Source organism: Hippichthys cyanospilos, chromosome 15 (genome assembly GCF_059441005.1).
Source record: "Hippichthys cyanospilos isolate Australia breed blue-spotted pipefish chromosome 15, RoL_Hcya_1.0, whole genome shotgun sequence".
Lineage (NCBI taxonomy): Eukaryota > Metazoa > Chordata > Actinopteri > Syngnathiformes > Syngnathidae > Hippichthys > Hippichthys cyanospilos.
This window is the reverse complement of record NC_142383.1, coordinates 9,740,220-9,755,388: the sequence shown is the minus strand read 5'-3', so window position 1 is coordinate 9,755,388 and position 15,169 is coordinate 9,740,220. Positions and strand designations below refer to the sequence as shown.

The following is a 15,169-nucleotide window of genomic DNA, read 5'->3' as shown; positions in this document are numbered from 1 at the left end:
AAATCTATTTTAAATGGTGTGCATTTGTGCCAACGACTGAATGATTTACCTACTTTTGATACCGTCCTAAACAAACAAACAAACAAACAAACAAACAAAAAACAGAGTTGAATTGAGTACTGGACAGCAAATATGTTTGTATATGGACTGTACACGTGTGTTCAATTCGACATCATCCTTCCATGTTTGCATTGTGTTTAGAGCGTTCAAAAGTATCAGTCATGAAGTCAATATCTGATATTTTGAACAAAAAAACAACACCATCCTGTTGATGCCACTCTCCGCTCAGACTCTGTTCACTCCTCCGTGTTGTTTTTCCCAAACTCAATATAATCGCTTTACAGTCACACTCCGCCCACACATCAAATGATTGACACTTCATTGATCCAATGAGGTTTCTCCATCCTTGACCGGCCTTTTTCTCTTCCTGCCCCCCCTCCTCCTTGTCCTGCTCGGTGTCCTGATCCGCTAGCTCACCTCTCGTCTCTCCGGGAAGCCGAAGAAGCGACTCAAAGTTCCAAACATGGGCGATAAAATAAGAATGTCCGCTTGACTTAGGTGGAGATTTTCCAAGGTAAGTGATCTAACTTTGAATCAAGCGAATCAAGTGGCAGGAGAGAGGAGGGATTTAGCAAGCGGGGTGGTTGCGCGTGCGACTGGCATAAAGTTTATCCGGCTCACTCTTTGGGACAGCAGGGAAATTACTCCACTGTTAGTTCCCATGGGGATGTGTCATGCATTCTACTATCATGCGCGTGTGGGCATCGACAGACGAAAAATAATCATGTTGTACTTGATTACATTTTTCCGACTTAGTGAATGCGATACGATTTATGTGTCAAAAAAACATTGAACCAAATCAAATGCTCATTATCAGTATTTGAGCCTCTAAGAAATGTTATTGTTATTTTTTCCTGTTATGCATTTTTTGTTTATTTGTTTGGTGGTAAGGTACCAACTGTCAGCCTCCCTTCCACCTCCAAACAACATCATACCTGTTCTCATGGAGTAGTTGCCACAAAAGAGAAAATAAACTTGGAGACAGTGGTCTCAGGACTACAGATGTGCATTCCTGCAGCCAGTGAAGTGATCAAGGCTTTAAATAGAGTCCAAAAGGAATGCAAACAGACCAAGTTGAGAGACCAAGCCTGGGGGTGTCTCGGGAGTAGTAGAGTAAAGGTATTTTGCTTAAAATAAGCACCAATTTGTGCTACCCTCTTGACTGTCACTCCAATTAGAAAGGACATGTTGTGCAAGGAGAAAGGAGATGTCGCTCTTCTTCTACTTAAAATCAGCTGTTGATGTTCTTTATAGGGAAAGTCAAGTGAAAAACATTCTATAAAATACTGTGTTGTATGTGCCTCTGCTAGACCTTATCCATCTCAAGGGGTGGCCATTTTGCCACTTGCTTTTGGCTTAAAACGACATACTGTAATTGCTCAAGGGCTTAGGTATTGCCCAATCACAGTTCATCTGTTTTCTGAGTTTGGTCATGTGATGTTTGCGAGATGATACCTGAGACACTGTGATATAATTTTTTTTTTTGTCCACAGCAAGTTGCAAAATGTCTGCCCCTGAAATTGTGAGAAACGGGTGGGTTTTGTTGCTACATTCATATTCCACAAAAACAATATTAACTCATTCACTATCAGCCTAGCTAAAAAGATTTTTGACTTCTACGTCAGTCAGTGAAATTGAATCTTCACTTATTCACTGCCAGCCTAGTAAAAATGTACCTTTGGTGTCTATAGTAGTCAATGGTCAGTGAGTTAAGCAGAAAGTCCTGTTTGGACTAGAAGGGCACATTAAAATAACACTGTAAAGAAAATTCTTGATTTGACAAGTTAACAATTGTAGAAAACACATTTTGATTTTTTTATTTTCGAAGTTATCTCCCTTCATTTCGGTGTATTAAATCAGCCTGGCTTGGTTCTTGGTAGGTACAAGAACTTCAGAGACGAGAGAACAACATTTCAATATTTTGTGTGACACCGTTTGACCAATGACTGGCAAGTACATGATACGTTCTAGCCAAATACTTAAAACAGCTTAAATGTGGTGAAGTTTCACTGTCCGTTTTGGTGGTTTGAATTACTGCAGTGATGCTGCCCTCACTCACCACCTTTTTTTTTCCTAATTAGGAAAGGTCTCTCAATCACAATCTATCCATCTCTTCCTTGGTCCATTTTTGGAAGGAAACTAAGTTTAATACCCTTACATAACCACACAATCTCTTCGTTACGCTCACTGTTTTTCTACTGTCAAAGCAAAGATCCACATAGATTAGTTGAGAATAAAAATGCCACTTGCTGTTTTTCTCTTGAAATTCATCCATCCCAAATTAGGGTCACTTGTCTACTGAAAGTGAAAAATGAATTTCAATAGGGATTTTAGGGCTATCCTGTTGAAATGGTGTAATACAAGTCCCACATATTTTTAACAGAAGAGATTGCTTAATCTTTTTTGTCTTTTTGTTGATAAATTAGACTAAAAAAAAAACTTTGAATTTGGATCTCTGAACTAAAAACATGACTTTTTTATGATTTGGTTTCTGCTTTGGGCGGAAAATCAGCAAAAAAATCAAAAATTCTATCATATTTTCCCTAAGTAAAAGCAGATGTTTCCAAATCTCTTTTTCTCTCAACAAAATGGTTATCAGTCTTGGTTTCATGAAGCAAGAAATCTGAAATCTCTCCAAATCCTAAAGATGTGGATACATATATTTCCTAGATGTCCAAATCAAAAAATAGTTTGATTAATTTGGTCATCAAATCCTTGTCTATTAATTATCACACCTTGACTTACGAGTGTGCTGGAAAGAAATTTCTTCTGAAAGATGGTGCACGCCCTAGACACGCCGCCAACAAGCGAACGACCACTTTTTCAATATTCAATCTCAGAGAGCAATAATTTGTTTTATAGACAGCCAACTTTTTCTACTGAGGCATAAAACAATATTTTTTGGCTTCGCTAAGTTATTTTTCTCACAGCTCAACTTTCCTTGGACGCTGAATTGCGTTTCTGAGAGGTTCTGGTTTGAGTTTCTCTTCAGGTTTCCCTTGATAGCCTGCAGACAGTTCTTACTGGCAGTCCAAGCTCTTCTCCAGCACTGGCCAAAACACACACATAGACATACTGTATATGTGTACACATACTGGCTCCATATGGGCCTCCTTGCAGATTCATGCATGCGCAATATACATTTAGCACATGCGTACAGAGCCAGAGGTTCGGAACACACTTATAAACACATAATCACATGTATCCAGTCCTCCAAAGTCTTCATATTCTCCTTTCTGCACTTACATTTCACTACTCTCGCACATGTGGGCCCTCGGTAATCAATTCAAAATTAGAGTGAAAGCTGTTCCAAGAACTTCAGCATGGCTTGCCAGCTCCGACTCTGAGGCCATACTTTTCTTGGTATGTGTGTGTGTGTGTGTGTGTGTGTGTGTGTGTGTGTTTGTATGAGAGAGGCAGAGAGAGCCAGCTTTTGATATTGAACCAACTTTGAGGGGCCCACAATGGGGCATTTCTTCTCCGCTCTGCTTCTTTTCATATCCACACTCGTACTCGCCAAAAGTAAACTTTGGTATTTTTTAGTTAGTACTTTGCAGCAAAATAATCTCAAATTAAATCTGTACTACATAGTGGTCGGAGCCTTTCTAGTCTGACCTCGGTTCCCGATATTAATTACAGTTCCTACTTCCTACTGCTCCAAGCCACATAGTGAAGCCACTAAAGTGGAGTCTGGTATTGTGGCTTGGCGTTGTGGCTTCCTTTAAGCTTAGCTGACCAATAAAAATAGTGATAATGCTTATGAAGATTTGTTTTATAGCCATGAAAAATATAAAGTGGAACCAAGGATGTCCCAATCACATTTTTTTGCAATTGATTCCGAGGCCACCTGATTTTGAGATTTGTTTTTTTTAATTGTTTACAAATAAATGTACAACACATTTTACATGGCTAGTAAACCAGTGGTTTAAATCAATTTAAATCAAGTGGCCTAAAACATTTAAACGATCTCTCACCAGTTGTGTTTACTTCTGCTGTTTTGGGATATAATGACATAATTTGTAAAGTGCTCTTAAATGTTTTTTTTTTTAATTTTTTAATTTTCGGAATGTCTTTTGATTGTAGGGTATTTTTGCAATTCACAGTCTTGTATCCTTCAATATATGTAAATGATAACTGATTTTGTAGTTCCGTCTCAAAACAAAGTTAATGTTAAATTTGGATGAGGAAGTTATGGAAACAATTGACCTGGATAACACTACTTTACACACAACCTGAAAGCACAGTTTGTTTGGGAAAAATCATAAAATACATAGTGCAAGTTTGCAACATAAATTATTGTAATTTTGTTAAATATAAGCATGTTAAATATAAAACCCATTCACCTAGCATTAATTAATGTTCTTCTAACTTCCTTTATAGCTCCATGCAAAACATTTTATGAAAAGTTAACATTTAGTTGTCTTATAAATAATATTTGAACAATGTTTAACAATATTTACTGTTGACCCAGCTACCCACAAGAAATAGGTAGCAGGCTGGCCTGTATTAGGAGGAAAACATTTTGTTCATTATGCTTTTAAAATAATCATCTGATTAATCGGTAATCTGGATTTTTTTTTTCTGCCAAAAATCAGCATCGGCCTGTTTCCTAGGATGGAAAATCTCATGAGAGTGTTTTAGCATTTTTTGCTTGCAATAGTTTATAGGGAAGTTGCACTAAAAAAAAAAGAAAGACAAAACAAACAGAAAGACCAATAAGAAGAGGCAGTAGTTCCACTACCTTTTGTGTGGGCAAGTTTAACACCTTTTTTTTTCTACTACAAGGTGACTATTTTGGACCAATAATTAATCATTTATAGACTTGCCAGTTTCGATTTTGACTAAGTCTGTTGTGATGGCCCAAAACATTTCTGAGAAGGATCTGTGATGAACCTATCACGTACTGAATGGTTGTTCCATGCCGTTTGGGAGGAAGGCTTTGCAGCTTTTGATTTGAAATCGTGTTTTTGTGCTTTTGTTTGCGCGTGCATGTGAGCGCACGTAGGTGCTGACATAATTCTGTTGGAATGTCTATTGAAGATGTGTATGATCCAGCTCCACCTTTTCAGTGAAATTTGACTGTAACCTTTGACACATATTCAGAGTTTATTTTTTTCTTTTTAAGATTTTATTGCTACTCACTCTCTCTCTCTCTGTGCTTTTATGCCTTCTGGCTCCCCACTCCTGCTGTGTTTGTTGTTTTTATAGAGCGGTAAGGTTTTTGAAGGAGGTTTAAAGGACGTTATGGAGCGTGATGATGATATCAGATTTGGCAGGTACATGGTAGAAACTAATAGAAATGAAGTTAAAACTGCACAAGTGATTTCTTTCAGATTGCGAACACACTCCAACAAAATTTGTATAGAAAGCTCTTTCACCTGACAAAGGCATGATAAACCTGTAGATACCATGCCTATTTAAGCAACACAATTACTACTGTTTGCCCTCATTTTTTTGGAGGAATTTGTAAGTCTTATCAGAACCCAATAGTTTGCCTCATTGGAATCTAAAATATTTTCTTGGTATATTTTGAATGTCTTGCCAATCATCTTTTGTGCTCTGTTCAGATTGTGAGCACCATTATACGTTACAAACATGATAGGGACTGGAGTCGGCAAGTGGGCGCCAGTTCTTAGCAATCCTTAAATGAACTTTCTCTGCTGTCATCACTTACATGGAAATGACTTCTAATTAGTCTTGCCTGGAAGAGGCAAATAAAAAAAATTGAAATGCGTAATCTAGTTTCCTTTAAATCGATCAGGAAGATCATATCCCCTTCATAATAACAAATCACCAATAACAGTGAACAGAGGTTAATACAATTATTATAGAAATGATGTTGTCTTCTGGCTTTGTATCGTGCGGATTTTTCGAAAAAAAAGTGTGAGAAAAGATGAAAATGAGAGGCTTGATAAGTTACCTTCAAGTTAATATTTGGATATAAGAGTTTTAATTTGGAATGTTTGTAATGAACTTATTTTCAAACCAGAAGATGTTTAAACCTGACTTTCTAGAGGAAGTAACTGTCATAACAAAGTTTTTGCCTAGTACTCACCGAAACAATTTACCAGTAATTTTGATACATAACATTTCCACAAGTTTCTATTGTAATTACTGGCTCCTCATTTTAAAACCCTCACAAGAGAATGATTCCGAGGTCACATGTGGTATTGGCCACCATTGCGAGTACTGATACCTTGAAACAAGGCCTTGTATTGGCCCGATAACCATACCTAGTATCGGTATTCGCCCATCCTTACTTTTAAATTAATATGCCACATGTGCTAGCAGCATCTTGTGTAATATCAAATTATTCTATGCCAGTGGTTCCCAACCTTTTTCCAATGATCTACTCTCCCTGATCTACAAAGCATTTTCGAATGAAAAGCAAACAAACTTAAAACAAATTTCTGTCATCAGTGTCTTAATCATTAAACGTTGGAACTACATTTAATGTAAATCAAAACATAAAGGAGTTCAGTGTTTTGCAAAAAGGTCACTATAGCGCAATTTGGCAATACAATGCTTGATGTTTCAATTAATTTGCTTTTAATTTGAAAAGAGTTGCTTATGCCTGCAAAAACACTCTTAATATCTCACACGCCTGGTATGAATGGTCTGTTGAAAGTCAGACTCATATCACTGTCTTAATCACACGGTCTTAGATGGGTTGTATTTAGAGAGCCTTTGTTAAGTGTATTTCAATGTAAGTTTCAATCTGGTTGATTTACAAAGTTTGTCTCAGTTATAAATGCTAAATCAATCTCCAAATTGGTGTGATAAGTGATTTTGTACCGATACAATCCTGTCCCACTACACGGCTCCTTATATAGACACCCAACGTCTTCTTCTGACAGCCATATTTGGATCAATTGTTGACATTTTTTTTATTCAAATCAGAATTGCTTTCATCTTTGAACTTAATCATTCATGTAATTTGTAACTTGAGTTACACAAGCACAAATTGTAAACTAATTCCCAATTCAGTGGATAAAAGCAGATGGCCATCTTTTCTCACTCACTTAAGTTGCTTGATGTTCCCTGCCCAGTTTCCAGGTGCTTGTTCATGGATGATTTACCGGCTGTCTCTAAATATTTAAAAAGTGTTACTTTGTGTCCTGCTGTGTATAAAAAAAAGGACTGTCATAACTTCTTTTGACAATGACTAAATCCAATTGCAAGCATATTGTCCTGTATTGTTCTTTGTGATTATTTAGTTTAAACAAAGTGCGGCGACGCTCAGAACATATCTGCACACTGTTATACATTGACAAGAAGACCATTTTAATTTTATTATGTATACGTAATCTGGTTTGCGTCACTGCTCATATCAGTTATTGCAAACACAGATTACTTCCTGTTTACTAGCAGTCTGCTAGAGAAAGACCCAGACAAACTGCTTGGAGCTGTATGTAAAGGCTTTGTGTGTTGACGCAAGCTTGTTGCTAGCAGACCAGTATAGACTCATATAAAAGTGCACATTATTCTCCCTTCTATCTTTCTTTGTACGTCTGTTACCAGTATCTACTGTAAATCATTACACATTCATTTGGTTTGGACTGCGCTTTGTCCGACCTGAAACTATTCAAATGCACTTTTATGCATCGTTAAACAGATGCTGATTTATGTTGTGCTCAGTAAATATGACCATGACTCTCTGTTCTCCCTCCTAATCCCATGTTTTTTTCCTGACTTATTTTTCCTATATCAGTTCCTCCTCGTGAATCTCTTTTTCTCTCAGTGACACTACTTTCACTCTCCCTCTCTCCTCATTGGTTGAGGACAATCGTAGCAATGGGTAAAAGCATGGAATTCCCAGCAGAATGACTCACTGCTCTAGAAATTCGGGGTCCATGTGTGATCACAATGTTTGTGCGGGTGGATGGGCGGTCATTGGTGGATGGGGGTATGTGCTTCCCAATATTTTTCCCTTCCTTCCTTCCTCGGGGAGATTGCTAACCATGTTGAAAGTCGGTCTAAGCAACATTAGCTGATGATGTGGTGATTACATGAGCTTTGGAACTGGAATGCTTTCCAAGCAATGTTGCCATTTTCTATTTGTAAAACACGCATACAATATACAAACCATTATCAAGGTTCAAAATAAACGGCTTGCTGTGTATATTTAAAGTCGTTAAAGTGAGACTCAAGCGCCCATTGACGATCCCGAGTGGTTCGGAACGACAGTTCAAGATTGCCAGCTTTCATTAGACTTAATCGGTGATCTGTACGGAATAAAATCACCATAATTGGGGCCATTGTCGTAGAAGAACTAGGAGCTCTTATGTCAACCATTGCAACATCATAATGTAACATACCGCTAATGAGCTAAAAAGCCAACTTCAAAATAAATACTGCAAGTAATACATGGACCGCAATGCAATAGCCTTATCATGCTTTTATTTTAAGGTTTGTTTCTCTGAATGTTTGTTGCATTCTAATTTAGCTGGACATGTCCAAGTCTCCAGTAGCTGCAGATGCGAGGATGGCACATTCAAATGCAGTCAGAGAATTTCAAATTCATGCAGTACTATGCTATGAAAATGCTTGACGACTTCTACAACATTTGACCTGTAAACCTTCTTAGAATACAGTAATCTCCATTTCTGTCATTTGTTACATTGGAGTCTTTCACTAACCGGTTTGGAGTGGTATTTGGGCTTCTGAGAAATTTGCATTGTTATAAAACGACACATTCATCAATCATAGCTAAACTTGATCATTGTATTTTGTGTATATGCATGCATTTTTGATTCTCAGCAGTGCATAAAACGACAATCTCCAGCTATCTGCTTTATGTCTCTATAATTACTTCCAGCAGTAGTGTGGCGCCAGTCAAATATGCTTGGACGCTGCATTTACTTTCTCTATTACACACACACACTGCCGATCACCACAATGTGGCAAACTAGATCAACCTGCTGTCTTTTGGCCTTGAACGGGGAGCAATCATTATCTTCTACCGAGCATATGCATTTGGGAGTTCAAGCTTTTGACCTTTTTTTTTTCTTCTTGTCTTTGACAGTAACCCAAATAATTGTCTGTTCTACCTATTTATCTTAACTGGTTGATTTATTGTTTAATTTCATGTGTGGTAATAGGTTATATTGTTCGAAATTGATTGAATAGTTGCACTGGGCGTATCTTTTAAGCCTTGTTGATTTCACAGAGAGCAGATGTGATAAATCGGTGGTTGTTAAACCAGTGTTGTAAAACCTTTACACCGTATTGACAAAACCATTAAAATATGCATTTTGTATGTTCATGTAAAAATCAGTTTCAGGTAATAAAATCAATATAACAAAAATCAATTGTTGAAATACTTTTTCAAGAAGTAATTTTGAGATGTAGCGATATCAAAACTTACTGAGTTTCAGTAGGTACTTTTAATATTAATTTCCTCAGACATATACCAGCACAAGTATTCCACTCTTACGTAATCAGAGATACTGATACCAAGTCATGATATCACTATTGGGTTCAATACACAATTACCTCCCAAAAAACAAACAACGTACAACATTTTAAAGAAAACAATACATATTCCAATACAGCATATTTTGCTAAACGTAAAAAAATAAATAAATGCAGTGATACAAGAGTTAGGTGTTTAGTAATGGCTGCCATCGCAGGTACTGGGTCTGATAGCGATACTTGGTATTGATATTCACCCATCCCTAGTAATCAGTGATGGAAAATAATGCTTTGAATTTAAAACACACACACACACACAACGTTGAAAACCATAAAATACTAATCGGATATCATGATTTTAATCAGAAAATCATAAATCGTCAAGCCCTAATTTAAACTAACGCTGCACTAGACTCAGCTCTAAAGTTATCATGTTGAGATACCTTTATTCGAACAAATTAAAATGAATAGAGTCCAGGTTCTTAGTTACAGCTAGCCCAAGCTGACTATAGTCCAAACCAAGGGTCTCCTGATACAACTTTTGTACTTCTGATACCGATATGGCATCCTGAAGTACTGCCCGTTACCCATATTCATCTAGCACAATTTTTCGCAGTTCAGCACAATTGACATGTTCACAGGGAGTAGAAGTAAATAAAACTTCATGAGTTCAACTTATTGTTTTCTATATATTATTGGTAATGTCATAGGTTATCTGTACACAGTAATATTAACAGTTCTGACATTTCTACAAATGCTTGGGTCCAGAATAATTTGCTCGTACATGAGTTCTAATATTGGAGTTTTTGGTTTTAGACCAATAGAAACCAATACTATTTTTTATGTTGATATTGTACCAAGAGCAGAAATCAATAATGGATCAGGAAATAGTCCTAACCCAAACAGTCATTTATATTTCTGATATGAGGAACTCAGGGAAGAGTAAGGTAAAAAGTTAACCTAAATTAGGAGTGGGGTTCTGTTGAGCTTTCTTGATTCCTGTATGAAGCGGGGAAACATTTTTCAGTGGAGCTGCACCATGGTTGTTTAGAACAGAAGGTCTGCACATTGTCTCAATTGGTGTGAAAGCAACAAAGAAGTTGTAAGTCATTTACGTAACCAGGATCAAGCAACGTCATGCTACATTAGGAACCATGAGCCTAAAATTCATCCCCAAATTTGCATAAACAGGTTTGGCAGTAACTAATTGGTGGTGCTAAAGAATGTCTTAGGGGAAACATCTGTTTGGCCACTGGTTGTCTTGTGTGGGATAGCTGGAACAAAATGTCTTATCCTGTGTGAATAATTTCAAATGGACACCACGTAAAGCTTGTTACCAAGCAAAACAGAAGACGGGCTGATCTCATTATTGTAGATTGTCGCCGAGTATATCGTCAAATGAAGAAGCGTTTTGAGTAGCGTTGCAGGATGACTAGGGTTTGTTTGATTACCCGGAATCAAATTAACATTTACACTCCTTACTCAAATTTGGTATCACTGAGCTAGCAACAATTCTGTCTAGCAAGAATTTGCTTGTTTTGTTGATATGTTTTTGTTTTTTTGAGACTAACATTAGCGAGCTACTGTATGCCTGCATTCTGTAGATTCAAAATGCTTTTAATGTTAGCTGGAAAGCGGTCTCTACGTCCGACCTTATGCGTACATTTTGCATTGTGTGAATATCTTGCATATGGTAGCCATCTTGCCCTGGCGGCTGCGCTAAAGGAAATTCCAGCCTTGTAGAATTTAGGCCAAGATACTGCCGCAACATTCACTCAGCCACTCAAACAAGCACACACACTCAGCCGCACAGCGCAGGTCATGTGCCAAATTAATTCTGAATCATTTGAAAAACAAACCTCCAGAAGCTTTGAATGGTCAGATTCCTTAAAATGTCATTATTCCAATCTTCTCACTTGTAGACACACTGGTCTTTATCTGTAGTTTAGCTGAGTGCTATCTTTGCGCACACATGGCAGCAATTATTTCTTGTGTGTTTGGTCTTTGGCATTTTCCACAGATTGCATATGGCATAAACCTTCATAGACTAACTTGATCTCTGTGTCAAGTTTTAGCATCATACATTTGTTCTTAATTTACACCGAGATTTAAATATCCCTGGTCCTCTAAACCACATACTGTATTTCGATAAACACCAAATGTCCGTACGTGTATGTCCGTCATGTTTGGTACAGAACATTTTGGACGATAAGACTATCATAAAATCGTTTAATTTAAATCTCAACATTTTCGTCTGGTCAGAATACAGTATCCAGAATCCAGATTTTTTTTTTTTTCACTTTTAAGACGAGTACATAGATATACGTGGCTTGCAACATAGGAGCAGCATAAGTTAACTCAACCAGTGGGGTAACGTTAAAATTTGGTTTAAACCATTGCTTCATTGTTTTGTTTTGTTTTTGTCCTGAAAAACCCATATTGGTCGATCTCTAGTATCGGCAAATCCTCAAAGTCAGGTGATTCTGACTTTATTGCAAAAAAATATGATCGGGTGATCCCTATACTCTACTCTTTCAAAATCTTATCCAAATACTCATAGTACTCAAATGTAGTGTGTTTGAGTCTGGAACAGATAAAACTCTACGTTTGTTCTTGTTCGTTCCACTAACTGCCACACACACAACCCCTTGGTTCTGATGCAAAAACACACACAGATGACTTAGCTAAACAAACGCACAGGCAACAACGAGTGCAATAAAGTGCTTCACCTTTGGGGGATAACGTAAATGTACGTACACACCCGTGTGTCAGCAGAGTTGTTATCGCCTGAAACGGCCAGATGAGTGTGCAGTGGTTGCTGTAGCAACTTGGATAAACACAGGAGCCATTGTAGTGTGGCCCCCATTAACATGGCACACATATTGGGCTGACCCTCAAATCTTGTTGGTTCAGTGCTTGCGATCATTAGCGCGCACGTGCGCATGCACATTCACGCTCACAGTTAGCTGATACTGCAAATTGTGATTTATTTAAACATGAGATGAGACAAAAACAATATGCAAAGTAAATTACTAAATTAAACATCGGTCTTCAATCTCGTGCTGTAAAATAATATGCAATGAAAATGAACTTTTGGTGTGATGTTGTGAAGTAACTAGCGGAAACAGTTGAATCCAGCTAATTTAACAACTATTTTTTTCTAGAGTCTTGCATGTGAGCCATCTCTCAACCAATTTAATTTTCTCTTTCACCCCCTTTCTGTCTTGCCTCGTAAAGATGACTGAATGTGCAGTGGCATGCAGTACTGTGAAATGACTCAGGGTGTGGGATTGTGCTGCCACAGAAAGGAACAGTCAAAGTGTGTTCTTCTGAATCAAATTAGTCATCGTCCAAGTGTGCTTGTAACTTATTTTAGCCTCAAGTTTTTTTTTTGTTTTTTTTTTAAATTCTCAGCTAAAGTTTCGATTTGATCTTTGGGAAGTAGTTGATAAATTGTCTTCTGCCTATGCAACACTTATTAATATTCAGGCTTAGAGCATGAGCTCATGCTTGACCTCTGTTAAAATTCAGCTTTCTCACTTGGCCTCTTTTTCAAATGGGTTGCAATGCAAACTAAATATTCTTTTGTTATTATTTCTTTTTTTTAAATCCGAGACAGCATGGTGAATCTTTGGAGATACATATCTAGTATCTTTCTAAGCTTCATGGAAATGGCACTTCATATTTGTTTAGCATATTTTAGACATGGGAAAACATGCATTCATGTGGCATTCTGGTGATGATAGTGAATCTACCGCTGCAGAGATTTACAACTGTTTCTTATTGAGAGTGAGAGAGTAAAGTGACAATTGGCGGGATTGAGTCACAAAGAAATCCTGCAGTGAGATACACAGCCTGTGGAGAGAACATGTGTTGACATTTGAGAAGTTATAAGTGGTCCTTGACATAGTTGCTGCGTGATCTTTGAAGTAACAAAAACACAAAATCAAGGCCTAATAGACTGATGTTAAAAATAGTAACCGAAACAAAAACAACAATTTTTGTTGTAGACTTGACCGCTTTTTTAGATTATTAGGCATGTAGGCCAATTAACACTGTGAGTGTCATGAAGTTATTATTATTAATTATTATTATTCAATTTAGCATCCAAAGTAAAACCATGTTTTATGCACCATAAGGCACACTTAAGACTCTTTAAGCCCCTATAACACTGAGGGGCAAAAATATTCTTCTCTTGCATAAGGTAGCGAACTTCACGTTCATGTCAGAGTTAAAATTTACTTGCAACGAGCAGTACAGACAAATTTCTGGTGACGGCCGTCTGGCAACATCTTGCGAGTGCCCGTGAACCCACTGCTGTGGTCTGAAAAACGCCTTGACTAGCCTGTTTTGTGATTAGCACGAATGACATTCGTGCAGTAACATTAGCATTAACAGTTGCTGCTTTTTTTTAACCGAGGTAGTGACATTTAGATACTAATAAATGTACTGAATATATGACTGTAAATTATCCACAACTACTGGTTGGACTGCTGCACAATTGTTAGCTTGCATCTTGGTTTTGGCAGACCACAGAGCAATTTTCAACTGGCAATCCAACAGTGAAAGATGAGATTTTCCACTAGTTTAAGGTTTACCCTTGGTGTCATTTTCTTTGAAAAAAAAACAAAAAACTCTTTTATAACTGGGTGGCTAGCTGAAATACGGAACAGTACTGTGAAGTATGATGTTTTTCTCTCTAAATGTGTCTGTATCTGGATGAATCATTTTGTAAATTCATAATTTTGTTGAAGACAAAGCAGAGTGTTCTCAATTGATTTGGCTGAAAAAGACTACCGTGACCTAAATACCATAAACAACTCCTGGCAAGCACGCACACTGTGGAGAGATGAAGAGTCTATTAAAAAAGCTTGGAAGAATTTCGATCTAGAATCTTTTAGGATTCTCTACCTCTGTTATAGTCAAGCATAAAGTAAGTTAGCTGTGGTGCCCTGTGTGCCAAGTTTTTGCCATGTCTTGGGAACATTTTTCAAATTATTTACTTTATTTATTTTATTACAGTATTACTATTTGTAAGTATCAGGCCTTGAAGCCTTGTTTGTGCTGTATACTGATTGTTAAAAAAGGGCAATAAATAGGCATGTTTGACCAAACATGATGAATAATCGTGATTTCGATATTGACCAAATTAATCGTGATTATTATTTTGGCCATAGTTGTGCATCCCTAGTAGCCACTGATTGGTTAGTTGCATTATGCCATTCGTGGGTATAATATTTTTGTTTGGTGGCATTTTTTTGTATATTATTTTTACATATATATCTGTGACAATTATTGTTAAAAACATCTGGCAGGTGTGTCAGTAACACTACTGAATGAGGCGATTAATAAATGTTTTAGTTTGGCCCAGTTAATATCATCTTGTACTGTACATATCAGAGATGTTGACACAAAATTGTTCCCTGAACTTTGAACCTTTTGACATCAGAGTGCAAGAAAAATGTTGCTAGGGACTGACATCACAGTAGAGTGTGAAGGAAAGCGAAAGAAAAACACAATTTTGCATACCACCAAATTGTCCAAACAGGTTAATTAATTATACTATCATTATTAGTCATCAATTGACTCTTCTTTTTGAATTCTTCTGTAACACAAAGAAATACTAATGAGCACTGCAGTGTTCCAGTTGGATGGCAGACACAGAATGTCTCACATTTCATGAGGCTCTTAAGCA

General features: G+C 37.2%; 1 protein-coding gene across 2 annotated transcripts in view; it reads left to right on the top strand.

Annotated features, from left to right (window-relative positions):
• Nucleotides 1-454: 454 nt before the first annotated feature.
• il11ra (interleukin 11 receptor subunit alpha) overlaps nt 455-15,169 on the top strand; it is a 29,463-nt gene continuing 14,748 nt past the window's right edge. For both annotated transcript variants that reach the window (XM_088435892.1, XM_088435891.1), the window contains exon 1: nt 455-574. The gene's annotated coding sequence lies outside the window, so the exon portion shown is untranslated. The remainder of the gene's footprint in view (nt 575-15,169) is intronic.